This window comes from Glossina fuscipes, unplaced genomic scaffold, assembly GCF_014805625.2.
Source record: "Glossina fuscipes isolate IAEA_lab_2018 unplaced genomic scaffold, Yale_Gfus_2 142, whole genome shotgun sequence".
Lineage (NCBI taxonomy): Eukaryota > Metazoa > Arthropoda > Insecta > Diptera > Glossinidae > Glossina > Glossina fuscipes.
Window position 1 is genome coordinate 772,047 of NW_023998485.1, and position 16,153 is coordinate 788,199.

The window sequence follows — 16,153 nt, forward strand, 5'->3', positions numbered from 1 at the left end:
ATATTATAATTAATTATATGTTAATAAAATGTCACTGGTATTCATGAAAGGAATACAAGCCTAAGTTTTCCAGCAAAAGAATTAATCGAACAACAAATATTTTTCTTATTCTGTTTAAGCTTTTAAAAATGTTTGAACACATCTATTCTAAATACCCGAGATAACTAGAAGATTATTTGAGCAACTTTCTAAGAATCGTGTTTATCATGAAGTTTGAACACATCTTTAATAAAATTACACCAATTTTATAAGTTAAGCAATCAGTAATTAGTGCCGGAAATACAAGATTACGGAGCAGGAGCTGTGATAAGAGCACTCGAAGCGAAAGAGAGAGAAATGTACTAGTAATACTAAGGAATTCATTGAAAGCCTTTTGTTTTGCATGCACATACGTAAGAAATGGTTTACTTGGGCAATAGTGGGCTTTTAATTTTAGTTATTCCTTTTTTGAAAAACTCTTGTAAATAAATTCTAATAAGTCAACAAATAAACTATATCAAGTTCTTCGTTCAATTTTTTTCGTCGTTTACATATCAACGACTCTCGTTTCATTGAATTCATCTTTTGCAACTCTCTGCGACTAATGATACAGTGAGTGATGACATAAAGGGTCGTTGCTCAAACACGAAAAGACCAGGTAAAGAGGAGAAGCAAAAGAATAGAATGATTTTATTTGATTTATTGGCGTGCAACAACATAACATTACTGTGAAGCGCATTGTAAACGAAGATGTGGTAGGATTAATCATCAATAATAACACTTAATAATAAACGTCGGACTTTTAGCGGAACTGTACGTTTTTAATTAGCACTGCAATATGCATTTGATCAATTTTAAAACATTTTTCTCCGCGAAAGACTCGTTTAAATACGTGAAAGGTGCTGTAGAGACTTCGTTTTACAACCAATTTTTTAATAATTTCTGCATTATTTTGGAACCTTAAGACCATAGGACTGCTCTTTCATGCCTTTCTTCCTTACTCTCATTGCTCATGGTCGCCTATTTTACTACGTCTGACAAAGAGAGAACAGTGCACGTTGTAAATTTTGCGTAATGCGGAATAAGGAAGGAAACGCAAAAAAAATGGTTTTATCAATAACCAAATGCATAGTCAACACCACACACAACTTTCACTTTGCTTGCTTACGCACTGACTCTTTTCGAATCACTCCCAGCTTCATATCTAGTCAACGGTCGTGTCGTTGAGCACAACATTTGCATATGTCTGTTTAAAAATGCTTTTAAGTAAACACAACCTTTTAAAGATTATTAATGATTTATTAAAGAAGTGAGAAATACACAGGTAAGGTGCTCGGACGCAAGTACCTTGTAGGGAAGTCCTTTTCCATACATGCAATCTTTGCGGTTGTTTGGGAAAAAGCTTCAAATTTCAAGCAAAAAATTTTCTTTCAAATTATTATTTTTTGCCGCATTTTCTAGAAGGTTCAAAGGACGTATTAAAGGAAAAAACTGACAATACACGTGGCGTTAAGCGCTAACGATTAAAAAAAGCACATAATTATTCTTCTGTTGTAGCTATCACGTGTATATTTTGCTCCGTAAAATATGCAACAATTTGATTGTAACTTTGAGAAATTTTAAACGAGAATGACAGGCCACCAAAATTCGCTGCGTATATAATGTGTCTAGCTTTTTTCCATTTTCCTTCTTGCATTACCTGCTTCGTTACGGCTTTTAGGTTTTCTATTTAGTAATCTGCTTGCGCTTTGTGAAATAATGTGATATTGAAGCCAAAAATCGACAGAATTCAAGAAACATTAGATTTAGGTTTTACTTTCTTTATTCTTCAAAAAAAAGAAAACGAAAAAATGCATTTCTCACCAAAACTGGGAAAAGGAATGCTTTTATGCATATATATAATCAAAAGAAGTACATACGAACGTACACAATTACACATGCATATATACGTACTCACTGTATATATATAAATATATATAAATATACTCGCATGTTAAGAAATTTATTTAGTAGACATTTTTTTGGGTATATATTCGCATAGATACATACGTGCATTATTGTGTATAGGTTTAAGAGCAAATAACACGTTTGCTGGTTAAATTAACAGAAACCGAAAACAAAAAGAAGAGTAAAAAACAGAAATCGTTTGGAGAAAAAGCATAACATATCCCTAGTATATAAGTTAAACTTAGTTCTTCAACGAAATATTTGCACAAGCACACATACAAACTTATACATATTTGAAAGCAATGCATTCTAAATTCAAATGTTATTGACACAAAAAATTTTTCTACCAAAACATAAGGAGAACAAGAAAAACGAAAGAAATTATTCACTAAGGTTTGCGTTTTACCTTTCAACACACACATACATACTCATAAGTATATATATATTCATTACGGTTCGTAGTCCCATTCATTTTTTTTTATACACGCAGAAAGACAGACAGGCAAGCAAGGAAGCAGTCAGGCCAACCAGCAAATAAGCAAGCACTAAGGCATTACTCTAGTTTTAAACAAAGTGTCAGCACTATTTGTTTCAGATTTTTGTTAGTGTTGTAATTTGTTCAATTTTCTCTTATTTTGTATTTTTTTGTTTTTTCGATTTTTGTTATTGTTACCGCTTGGTACTCTATTCTTTTCGGCGTTTTATGCTTTTTTTATCCTTTTCTGCTTTTTTACTCTTGAATTCAACCCTTGTATCTCCATTTGGGAGGTTTGTCTCTCCCTTGAAATTGCCGGTTTCGCCATTTTAGTGGTATTTACTATTGGATTTTGGAACTTTGAATATATTTAGAAAATCATTTTTACAAGTGTCTTGTATTAAAATGAATTGCAGCGGTTCTGATGTTTCCTCCTCTGCTTGCTCTCAGAAATTTTGATAAGACTAGATATTACAACAATTATATTAGTCTTGAAATAAGTCAAATGATCACAAATGAGAAGAGCCTAAGATGATAATGGCAAAATATTAGGAAACGTTTAGCTGCAATGAGAATTGAACAAACGAACAATTTTTTTAACAACATCGACTCGAGACATGCTTGATGAATATTGTTTATGAAAAGCTGGCAAATATCTTAAACGAAAAACCAGGCGAATTGTTTCTTGAAGAAGTAGGTACAGAAATGAGTGCGTACTTTCCTTATTATCTAAAAGAAACTTCTCGGCCTAATAACCTCCAGGACCTCAGAATTTCAGACCTAGAAGAAGTGTTGAAACTTCCAGATAGCCCACGACTAGTTGATAGCTAACACATCAATCCTATTATCATCTGCTGATCCCATGTTTCCTACGAGCGACTCATCGCAAAAAATTTCCTTTTAGCTGCACAAATGAAATGTTAAAATACATGCTGAAAGAAGTACACATACGAGCTTCACGTGAACTAAGGATTGTTGTACTTTACCATTTTCTAATGGCAGTAAGGGCCCTATCTTGGTTTACACATTGACTAAAGATTAACATGAAAGAACACTATAATAACTATACGCCAGCAACTTGACTTAAAATCCATAAAAACTCTATTGGCTAATTCGTGCATAATATCAACTTACTCTGCAAATTTGGAAAAATGGATTTTGTACAAAAGACTCCTTCATCTTTTTTTTTAATATGTCGCTGTTCGTTAGTAACAACACTATGCGTGAGCACTTGGCTTTTCCATATATTAAAAATCGAATTCTACGCCTTTTTTCAAAATATGTTGCCAGACTGAGCAGTCGCGTAGATTCACTTCCAATCCAATATCTTTTGCAGAATAATCCAATGAAATAAGAAGACACGCATTTTCTCAGTTTATATAATTTCTTTTTAATTATATCTGTATTGTTACATTGTTCCCATTGCTGCTCATTCGAGCACGCCTGGAAGAATTCTGGGAACACACCAAGATGGAAAATCTATATATCTTCTCTATCATACATAACTTGTTATTATTGAATCATCAATTGAACGTTATTAGTTCTTTTTATCATTTCATTAATGAATATTTGATCTAAAAAAAAACGTTTTTGTTAAGTTAAGGGGAGACATGTAGAGCATTGTAACCCTTTTGTTAGTAACCTCTCTGCTACAATAAGAAGCATAGATGTCATAGAATAAGACGGCTTTCTCGTAAGTATAAAATCTATGATCTAAAAAAAATTGTATTGAAGAAACGTATAAGAAATTATATGGTACCGCACATTACAATATTTATTTATTTATTTTTCTATTTACAAAGACAATATTTGTACTTTTTGTTTTTTATTTTCTAATGCTGTTCAAAGAACTCTTATTTTATTTTTTGTACGTCATTCTTTTATTACGAAAATTTAATATAATAAATAAAAATTATGTATACCTTACTTATTCAAAAAGATTAATCACACCAGAGTTTATCATCATTATTGCATTAAAATTGGGGCAATTATTAATAAATTTGTTAATTTTTTTTCTACTTTCTGATAATATTTCTACACAAACAGACGTGACTGCGCGGAAGACTTTCTCTCAATGATTTCTTATAAATTTGCGAGGAACGCTTTCTCTCAATGATTTCTGACTACTTTTTGCACATAGTGTATTTGACGTGACTGCGAGGGACACTTTCTCTCAATGATTTGTTATAAATTTGCGCAGAACACTTTCTCCTAATAATTTAATATAACATTTCTGACTAGTGTTTGCACACACAACATAATCAAATTACAAATTAAACCAATTAGAAATTAAACCAAAAATGGTACATTATAATTGTACTCTCGCCTGTATTCGCAAGTTTTCGCAAGTTACCGTCTCTCAGTTTATCAACTGAGCAATTCCCTCTCTGTCCACAATCAATACCACCTGTTCATGTGAGCCTCCTACGGCTTTTCAAAAAATTCGATTACAATGTCTGCATTTCATTACATCTTTGTCCGGTGTCTCTATTCAGTCTACTTCCGATTTTAGCTGATCCACAAATCTGTTCAGCTCTTGATATTCCCGGGCAATCGTTTGATTAAGGCTATATGTGCCGCACCCGTCAGTTTCATGGCTTTGTGATTTTCAGCTCAAATATTCTGCATAAGGATTTAATGCAGCGAACATGTTCAGCAGCGTGTAAATTCTTCACATTAATATTTCTAGAAGGGGTTTACTAAGTTAACAATTTTTAACTTAATGGGGGCTAACGATAAGAAACTGATATTTATCAAACACATTCTGTGATCGATTAGCAATACGTGATTAAAATCTCGCATATATATTCACAATGTTGAAAACAAATAAAACAACCTAGACAAACCGATAATTTGTCCAAAACTTCGACTGCAACTTTGAAAACAAAAATACTGATAATTGTGGCAACGTTCAAGTTGAAATAGAAGTAAGAGTAGAATCTGCAATAGACTCCATCAAACGAAGGCTAACTCATGGGTATTTTGAACAATACTTAAATGCAATGTTTGAAGATCCAAAACTGTAGAAGAAGCGTTATCTGAAAAGACGCAAGAACGGTATGATGCGATGCATGATGAGTACAGCTCATTAATAAAGAATCACACATGGGAATAGCAAATATACTAAAAACTCGCAGTACGATAGGTTATGAATGGGTTTTCAAAACTAAAATTAAAACCGAAGAAACTATTGACAAAAAAGAACAAGGCTGGTTACTAAATTATATTTGCAAAAATATGGACAACACCATATCGACAAGTTTGCTCCTCTAGCTCGACAAACATCAGTACGTTTATTATATGCGTTAGGAGTTTTACAAAATTTCAAAGGCATTTTTAAATGGTGTAAAAGTAAGAAACACACAGTATGTAAGTTGAATAAACCAATTTATGGTTTTAAGCAAGCCAGAAAGCAATGGTTCAAGCAAACTGATGATCCATGCGTTTATTACCTTAATAAGGAAAAGAGGTAAACAATCATCGCTCTTTATGTTGGTGATATTATTATTGCTTCAAATGATGAGAACTACATCGGTACATTTATAAAAACATTGCACCAAATTTCAATAGAAGGCACTACAAGAATACCGAAACATCGCATCGGTATCAAAGTAGCAGTGAAAGATAACCAAATCTCCATAAGTCAACTGAGATATTTAGAATACATAGTCAAGAAATACGGTCTTAAAAACTGCAAACCCATAAATATACACATACAGCAAAGTTTAAAGTTGAAAAAGGAGCCAAAAATTCCTGGAGAGGCAGAAAAGGTTGATTTGAAAGCATATCAAGAAATTATTGGATACTTGTTGTACTTGACATTAAACGGCGGTCCAGACATGTCGTGTGCGGTTTGTTCTCGCAGCTTGTTAAAGATCCTCGCATATACGGATGTAGCATTTAACATAATAAAATTCTTAGAAACAACGAAATAACGACGATTTTACCGCTTATAGGCTTCGTTGACATAAATTGCGCGCAAGACATTAGTGATAGAAAACCTCAATCAGGTTTTTTGTGTCTTACTCGCATGCGGTCTTTTGTCGCCAGGCATATAAGTGGTTTTGTTTTATTTTCAAAAATCTTTCTCGAACAATTTGAAAGCTATCTTTTCCTACCAGTTTGGTTATGAAATAACGAACAAAGTGGTGAATACACTGTACGTCCTTGCTCTTATAAAATTAGATGATGAGTTAGCTGCTTAAAAAACTTTAACGAGTTTTTGTCTAACTTGCTTTGAAATTATAGAATGCAATATAAAGCGTAAACAAAAAGAAAAACGATTTTTAATACTCAGAGCCTAAGGTGAACACTTTTATTATACCTCGTACGCTTCTTTTTGGTTTAAAGTGAGGAAGAAGTAGGCGTGAAGTTGGTTATGAATAGACTTTTAGCAGATTTTTATAAGTAAGAACATAATATTCGTTCATCTCTTAAATTTGATCATAAACAGGTTCTATGTATGAGTGGATTTTCCTCCCCATGTCCTCGGCCGCCAACCGACCGAATTGCCGCTGAGAATATTGAGTCAGGAAGTTGAAGTTAAATATATATGTTCCCATTTAAAGGCTCCAGATCTCGTTGAAAAATGGCTGTTATTCATCCAAAACCATGGCCAAAAACGCTAGGATGTACAATTCACAATTTATATTAGATAATTTATGAGTAAAAATATTTACGAAACAAGAAAGAGTCTTCATCCGCCTGGAAATAAATGTAAAAGTTACATTCCATAGATGTTGATTTAAAGGTGGCACTAATATATTTGACGACAGTCTGAAAGACTAATACGAACTTTGTCTTGACTTTTTTTTTATGACTAAAGTTTTAGAACACGTCCTTTATACCTACAGACCCAGAGTTGGCCAGCGAGGATTATAGTTACATGTAAAGTACAGATGAGAGGTTGTAATGCTTGTTACGCTTCCCAGACTGACCAATGATTCTATTTCTTTGTTGGTTGACCAAAAAATACGCCTATGTTTATTACAATATTATGAAGGTTGAGATCTCGGAAAGTTTATCTGGAAAATTTGTACCTACCAATGTGAACCTTATTTTTGCACCTCATTTAACACGCATCTCTAAACTAAATGTTTATATATCCTTTCGGGTTATGCGTTATTTTTCCAAGAAGAATAGCTATGTTGAACATTAGAAAAATGATAGTGACGATTGTGGACATTAATGATAGTCCGCTTTCATATATTTGAATACTCATCTTAATAAAATTAATACTTGAAATAGAACTTGTTGCATAATCTGATTAGTAATAACTATAGAACAAATTAGACATAGGAACGCCTTCGATGCATTCGGTAAACTCGGGTCGAAAAGAAGCGTACTCGACAGCGTTTGCTTCGTTCTTAAAGGGAAATAAACGTGGATTGTTTTAGAAATTTGAGTGTATGAATGATGGAGTGGGCTGAGCGCAGTTATGTAACTCCAAAGTAGTCATATGGTCAAAATTGTGAAAAAAAGTTACATGATTAGTTTTTTATCTAATCCGAGAAGAAGACCTAAAATGGTCAGGAAAATTTGCCGTACGCAAAAAACTTTCATTCATAAATATACTTTTGCAATGATTGAACTGAAGGCGTTATCTGCATGTATATGTGCATATAAATGCATACCTGCGTATGATATATACGTATATGTATGTGTGAGTAATTGAAAAGTTTCAAAAGCTGTTCATCAAAGAAAGAAGTTACAAGAGGTTTTTTGAGTATTCGAAATATCTTAAGGAGAATCTGTATAATGGAATGAATTAATTCGAAAGCAATTGCAGAAATGCTGTTAAAGGGGTTTGAAGCAGAAGAAGAATGAATGTGCAATGTTTTTAAGAATTAATTCGCCCTATTAGGCAACGATATTTTTGGTAACATAATTGTGACAATGAATTTTTTTTTTTATAATTTAGGGCACAGAAGGCCAAAAAATCATGTCTGGAAGTTGGCTTACGTGACTAATGACAAACGCCACTTTCATTCAATTCTAATTTTTTTATGTTACAATACAAGGACGAGTTGTATTTAAGTTCTCTCTCTGTTCTGTTTAGGTGAACTCAAACAATTTTATATTCTTCAAAATTTGATTATTTCCATAGCAAAAAGTTTGTGCCATGACCAATAGAATCAAAAGAGTGAGAACAAAAAAAAGCAAGAAATTGGTTTCCAGAGGCATCTTTTCATAATGCCTTGTTTTGATATATTTTACTTTAAAATTGTCTATTTGCGATTGTACGATCGCTTCCTCATATTGTCTAGAAAAAAGAAAAAGTTTTTCAATACAGAACAAGGATTTTAAGTGACGCATGCAACAGTAATCCACGAATGAAAAGAAAATATGTACTACACAGAAGCAGCTGCAATAAGGACATGAGTTTTTGTTAAAATTAACTTTTATAATTTCATTAAAATGCCTAAGAAAGTAAATATAAACTTTAATTATAAAAATACTTTAACAACTATTTCGATGTTGTAGTTTAAAGATCGGTTTAAAAGAGCTTGGTTTACTGGTTTTTGTGTAATGGAACAAATTTGAAAATCAATCATTAACAATGTAAATAAAAAAAACTTGCAACACCTTAAATAAATTGAGATCAAAGTCGTCGCGTTAACTTAAAAAAATGGCAAACTTTTTCAAAATCGCTAATTACTTGAAAGTTTGTGTGTAAATGCCATCAACGATGGCTTATGAAAAATGAGTGTATGTGCGAATATTCGAGTACGTTCTAAAAATGGCAAGGAGTTTATAAATCATGTTAAAAGCGAACAATGACTGCAAACAAACGGCCCAAAAATTTATGAATAAATTTTCTCAATAAATACTTTTAAGGTAATAAATAATGAAAGGTGGTTCTTTTTGTTTGTTGTTGCCGGCATCGGTGATAGGAAAAAAGAGCTAAACTGAAATGAATATACACGCTTTGTTAAAAACATCTAAATGTAAATATGTGCACAAGTTAGCTAACAACTATCGCAAGTAACTGTATAACCAACCAGCCAACCATTCAGTGTAAACAAATACAATGGAGAGGAATCGGCACTTAAATAAAGTCAGATCAACCGACACATAACACAGAAAGGCCTTAACAGGGACCAAAATAGAGAAAAACCCCAACATTTACGTACGAACAAAGGAGTCTACATGCATATACTTACTCATATAATGCGAATATTGTATTTATGTATGCATGTATGTACGTATGAGTGCATGCAAATATATATTTATATGTGCCAATAGTGCGAAGGTAAAGCGGAAAGAAGAAGAGGGCAAATGCACAAATATATTGGATTCATTGAATTTTCCAAATTTTCGATTGCTACTCGTTTTCAAATTTCTATATTCACCGCAGCGCAAATATTAAATTTGTCAAATGCTCGTAAAGCATAGAGATATTTTTCAAAGGATTTGTAAATTATATATCTGTACTTGGGTTTATAATCAATAAAATTATAACTATTTGCCTCCTGTCCCTTACGTAATATATTTTTTGATCATCATATTTAGAAAATGCTACGCTTATAGGATGTTTGCATTAAAGTTCTCAAAGCGATGATCACCTTCCACCACACATTCCTCATTGAAAGGACTTAAATATACGTTTGATGAAAAATCCTTTTTGTTATGGTAAAATGCATTTGGGTTATGCGAAATTCAATTAAAAACATAATCTGCAGCTAACAAGAACAAATGTGTTGAAGGATAACTGCAGATTTTTCAGAAAATCATTTTCCTTTCAACGTCTGATAGGGCTGTTGTGTTCTTTAGTGAATTGTTTGATCACAATTTGGGTCAATATAATCGTACCCCTAATTGTAATGGTAGACTGCTTGATCTCTGCTTTGACAATTTTCCCGAGATTAACGTAAATCGTTGTCCACCTTTTAGTTTACCTGAGGATCCATATCATCCATCAATTTGCATTTCCTTTCATTATAAGAATAATGGTTTGTTGAAATGCCTTAATGTGCCAAATCAAACTTTTTTAAATAATTATTATGATTTTCATAAAATCAATATTGTATTGCTAAAACATCGTCTTTCACATTTGACGCTTGATTTCTCAACCGGTAGTATTGAAAGCTTATTGTCATCGTTCTACATAACATTAAATCTAGCTATTGGTGCATCTGTTCCGATCAAGCAGTATTGACCTCGAAGCAGGTGTCCCCCGTGGTTTAACAAGACAATTAAATATCACAAGAATAGAAAAAACTCGCTATTCAAAAATCTTCGAAAAGCGGCTTTGCGTTCGACTATTTCGCTTACTCGGTGGCGAGGCATAGATTTAACTTCCTCAACCATCATTATTACTGCAGATACCTTCAGTCCATTAAATCCTGTCTGTTTGCTAATCCTAAATTCTTCTTTAAATTTGTTAACTCTAAAAGAAAAATTTCCACATATCCCTCGCATGTTTCTTTCGATGGGTCTGATTCCTCGGATGATTTTGAAATCTCAAATCTATTTGCTGAGTATTTCCGACGAAACTTTTCGATTGCCAATTTCGATTTATCAGCAAACTAACCATATCCTGTAACTAACTCGGTTTCAATACCTAACTTGGTTATTTCGGAAGATGACGTTTTTAAAGGGTTGAGTTCTCTAAAATACAGTTGTTCGCCTGGACCTGATGGAATTCCATCATGTGTACTTACATCTTGCGCTGTCGAGTTATGTGGTGTGATCTCAAAGATTTTAAACATGTCCTTGTATTTAGGTGTTTTCCCTTCATGTTAGAAGAGCAGTTCCTTCATTCCTATCCCCAAAAGTGGAAGTAGACAATTTGTTGAGAACTACAGAGGCATAGCCAAGTTGAGTGTCTTGCCCAAGTTGTTCGAGCGAATTGTGACTCAGCATCTGGCCTTTGCTATTAATTCGTATATTTCTCCGCACCAGCACGGCTTTTGGAAAGGGAGATCTACAGTCACCAACTTGTTAGAGTTTACCTGTCAAGTTTTCTAGGCTTTTTCTAGTGGCTCTCGCACAGATGTTATTTACACTGATTTAGGCAAAGGATTTGATATGGTTAACCATAACTTACTTATCTTTAAACTCCAAGCCTCTGGCTTCCCTTTCTACTTAGTGAAATGGATAAGCTCGCATCTGCACAATAGATCCTTCAGAGTTCTGTTTAACTTCATCACCTCGGATGAATTCCCCGTTACATCTGGCGTACCTCAAGGAAGTCACTAAGGTCCCATTTTATTTAGTTTATACATTAACGATCTCCCATCGGTGGTTAATTCCAGCCAGATTTTAATGTATGCTGATGATGTGAAACTGTTTTCTTCCTTCTCTGTTGGATCGCAATCACATCAGCTTCAAGTTGATTTGGATAATTGTGTTGCATGGTGCTCTCTGAATCTTCTGAAACTAAATCTGAGTAAATCTAAGAAGCTTTCATTCTCAAGAAGAAAATCATTCATTATTCAGTATTTCATAGATTCGCATAAGTTGGAGGACGTCGATTCGATTACAGATTTAGGCGTTCTATTTGACCATAGATTATGTTTTAACTTGAATATTGAGCTCTTGTTAAGCAAAGCTAGGTGCGCGCTTGGTTTTATAAGGAGGTGGTCCAAAGAGCTTGATGATCCTTACATTACGAAAAGGGTATACATGTGTTTGTTTAGACCTATACTCGAGTATGCCTCTGTAGTGTGGTCTCCTTCATATAGGTGCTACGTAGATTCAATTGAATCTGTTCAAAAGCAATTCTTGCTGTTTGCCCTTAGAAATTTGGGTTGGGATCCGATTGCCTCTCTTCCTCCGTATGAAAATAGGTTGCTTCTGCTGTCCCTACCGTCTCTTGAGAGACGTAGGTTTGTTCTTGGCGTTTCCTTTCTAATTAAATTATAATTAATGGCGCCATTGACTCGCCTTCATTACTTGGTGCAATAAGCTTTAATGACCCTAACCGCTTCTCTAGTCACTTTATCTTGGGTAAGCATAGTCAGTGTAAATTTAATTATGAACGTTTTAACTTGCATATTGAGCTTTCAATAAGCAAAGCTAGGGCCGCGCTTGGCTTAATAAAAAGGTGCTCCAAGGCGCTTGATGATCCCTACATTACGAAAAGGCTGTACATGTGTTTGGTTAGACCTATATTTGAGTTTGCCTCTGTTGTGTGGTATCCTTCATATGATGCTACGTAGATTCAATTGAATCTGTTCAAAAGCAATTCTTTCTGTTTGCCCTTAAAAATTTGGGTTGAGATCCCATTGCCTCTCTTCCCCCCCATGAAAATAGGCTGCTTCTGTTATCCTTACCGTCACTGGAGAAACGTAGATTTGTTCTTGGGATTTCCTTCGTAATCAAATTTATAAATGGTACAATTAACTCTCCCGCATTACTTCGTGAGATTGGCTTTAATGTCCCTAACTGCTTCTCTAGGCACTTTATCTTGATAAAGCTTAGTCAATGCAAATATAATTACAAACTGTTAAACCCGCTCAGAGTCGTTTGCAAGAACCTATATGATGTCTACCACTTATTCTCGTTATCGAACTCTTTAAAGTCGTTAAAGCAACATTGCTTGATATGCGCGATTTACCTATGTCGTATTTAAACTAGCTTCTATCCTTAAAAAGTCGTTACGTTTCGAAAATGAATTATTGTCAATTTATTATCGGTTGCCAGGCTTATGCATGCTTGCGATGGCTTAGGGATTCATTTGCAATTTGGTCCTGTACCGGTTGTGGGCGTGGCCCTATGCTGATGGTGTACATGCTTTTTTTTTTTTTTGGTCTTATTTGTTTTATTGTACTTATACTAAATTTTATTATTAATTAATATAAGTTTTGCATTAAGAGCCAATTGAACTCGACTGTTATTTGTTTAGTTGGGTAAATAATTTAGTAGAATAAATAAATAAATAAAATAAATAAGTAAATAAATAAACCATTGTAAAATTTGAACTGATTCAAAAGCAAAATTTTTTGGCTATTTGCAACTTTAAATGTGTTTTTCTTAAAACACGGTTTTTCAAAAGGATATGCAGCATAGCTCATAAGACGACATAATAGTTTTCATTCTTTTCATTCCAATTTTTTACTACACAATTATCATTTTATTATAAAATGACAATCTTTAGTTAAGGACGCTGGCGAGTTTCAATAAGAGAGTTAATTTAAGCTTTACCAATTAAGAAGCGCCTGCCTTTTTTATTTAATCACTCGTTAATCGCACAAAAATCAATGTTTTCGAGAAATCTTGCCTGTTTCTCTTGCTGTAAATATGTAGATGATTCGTTTTTTGTTATATTCACCACTGAAGGATGGGGCTATACTCTTTTTGTGATAATGTTTGCAACACCCGAGAGGGAGTTACAGAGACCGTATAAAATATATATATTCTGGGTGAGTGGGAAATTTGAAATAGATCTAGCCAAGTCTATCCGTCTGTCCACCGTATGTTGTTAACACCGTCTTGCTTGCAAAAATTAAGACGGTTTGGTTTTTACCAAATTTGGGTAAAACATTGAAATTTCTTGCACACGCGCGCATATTAAGAATTGGTCAAAGGACGCGCCCACAGTAAGGCGTAAGCTAAGTAAACTTTCGTCGACCCTATAAAGCATACACATTCTTGATCAACCTGAAGTTCTGAATTGATTAAGCCATGTCTGTCAATCTATGTGTGTTTTATTTTTTTTTTTGCTCTGCGATAGATAGAAAATCTTCAAAAGCTACTGCTGATTCTTAGTAGGAGCATGCAGGTTTCGCCATCCATGCCGCCTACGTACTAAAAAACTACCCCCCCACACGCTTCTTGCACCACCCTCCTTCGCTGGTTGTCCTTAGCACGCTTCCGATAGTCGAACCTCAGTGGAATACACTATTGGCTTCCACTCTCTCTGCTCTCCATCGGCTATCTTTCAAGCCCTTCTAGTTCTTTGAGCACTCTGCTTACAAAGTCGCTTACGGTGTTGCAGACCCTTTTACTAACAGTTAACCCCACCAATATTACACTCGGCTCTGTTTAGGGTCTTCCATTCTCGAACCTTCTGCAGGGAAAGATGCTATGCCCTGCATCTTCGTTCGTTTCCGAGCATGCCTCGCAAATTGGAGAACTTGAAGAGGTGCTTTTGGAAACAGCGATGGCCAGTCAGGAACTGGGTCACCTCACCGTTTGGCCTTTCGATTCGTTGCATTATGTTTGGGATAAGAACGAACGTCCATCTTACTTTCGTTGTTCTTTCCCAACGCGATTGCCAAGTCGTCATCGACGCTAGCCGCTCTTCTTTTCTGATCGCCTCTTGGGAAGGGGCGTTGATCCGGCTCTTTTCGTGGATGTGCCTCATTTCGTCCACCAAGATGGCGGTTCGCATGGCGTCAGCAATCACAAGGGCTGCATCTTCCGACACTGTCCGGAATCCGCATATCTGTCTTAGCTCACTTAAACGATATATTGCCACCAGCTTTCGGTACACTGTCTTCACTGTGAGTGCACCGGCTAGAACTGCACTTCCGTACTTTATGACCCAAGTTATCACCGTAGCTATTACTTTTCGATTGGTGAATTTCGGGCCTCCAATATTTGGCATAATCATCGCCAGCGACGCCTGGACACCAGCAGCTTTCTCAGCCGCGTACTCAACGTGGTGCTTAAAGTTGAGTCGATGGTCGACCATAACTCCAAAGTATTTCAAGGCGGGAGATGACTTCAACGTGTGTTTCCCGATTCGTATGCAGCAAGTTTCCACATGCTTCCGGCTTATTAACACCGCCTCAGTTTTATGCTCTGCCAGCTCTAGCCCCATCTCTTCTAGCCACGCCGTCAATTTAACGATAGCCTCGTTAGCCCTCGTTTCTGCCTGCATTTTGCAACTACTACGATTGCTATATCATCGCAAAGCCGATAATCGTTACCCCGACAGGAAGGTTAAGCTCAAAAACACCGTCGTACATTATGTTCCATAAGAAATGACCAAGAAATGATCCCTCTGGGACATCCGCGGTTATCTTATGCGAATCTTCTCCATTGACGCTATCATACACTAACGTGCGGTTCGAAAGGTAAAATGTTATTATCTCAAGTACATACCTTGGAACCTGCATTCTTATAAGGGCTTTACGAATAATCCCCCAGTCTGCCGAATTGAACGTGTTTTTCACGTAAGGACGACGCAGCACTTTTTATCACCGCCCCTCCAACGATCTCTGGCTACAGCGTCTAAGGCAAACGCCACGACATGGTTTATGGCATCTATCGTAGACCGCGCTATTCTCAATCCGAGAGAGCACGAGTTTCTTCGACCACGACTAGAAGGCGTTTGTATGAGACCCTCTCCAATAACTTGCCCATTGTGTCTAAAAGACAGTTGTGTCGATATGACGATGGCTCGGTCGCTGGCTGATTAGCCTTCGGAATGAGGACCAACCTTTGGACTTTCCATTCATTTGAGAATATCCTTTCTTCCAGACACCTTTGCGGCATCGTCATGAAGACGTCTGGCCTCCTTCGTATCGCTGTCTTTACGGGCTTGTTTGGACTCCGTCCGGGCAAGGTTTTTTTCCTTTTGCAGGCAAGTATGTATGTGTGTTTGTGTGCGTGTGCTGACTTCAAGTCTAGTAGCAACAGAGCACAAGGCTGCAGTGAAAGGTAACATAACTCTATACTATTTCTGTGCAAAAATGGAAAATATTGAACATACTAAGTTATGTGTGATTGAGTTCGCTTTTTCCATTTTTTTGAGGGTTAATGTTTTCTAAAGTAATTATGGTGACGTTATGGCGTGGTGGA

General features: G+C 35.4%; 1 pseudogene; it reads right to left on the reverse strand.

The window, feature by feature from the left end:
- The window catches only part of LOC119641064, a 44,351-nt pseudogene extending 29,121 nt beyond the window's left edge, over nucleotides 1-15,230 (reverse strand).
- Nucleotides 15,231-16,153: the final 923 nt, after the last annotated feature.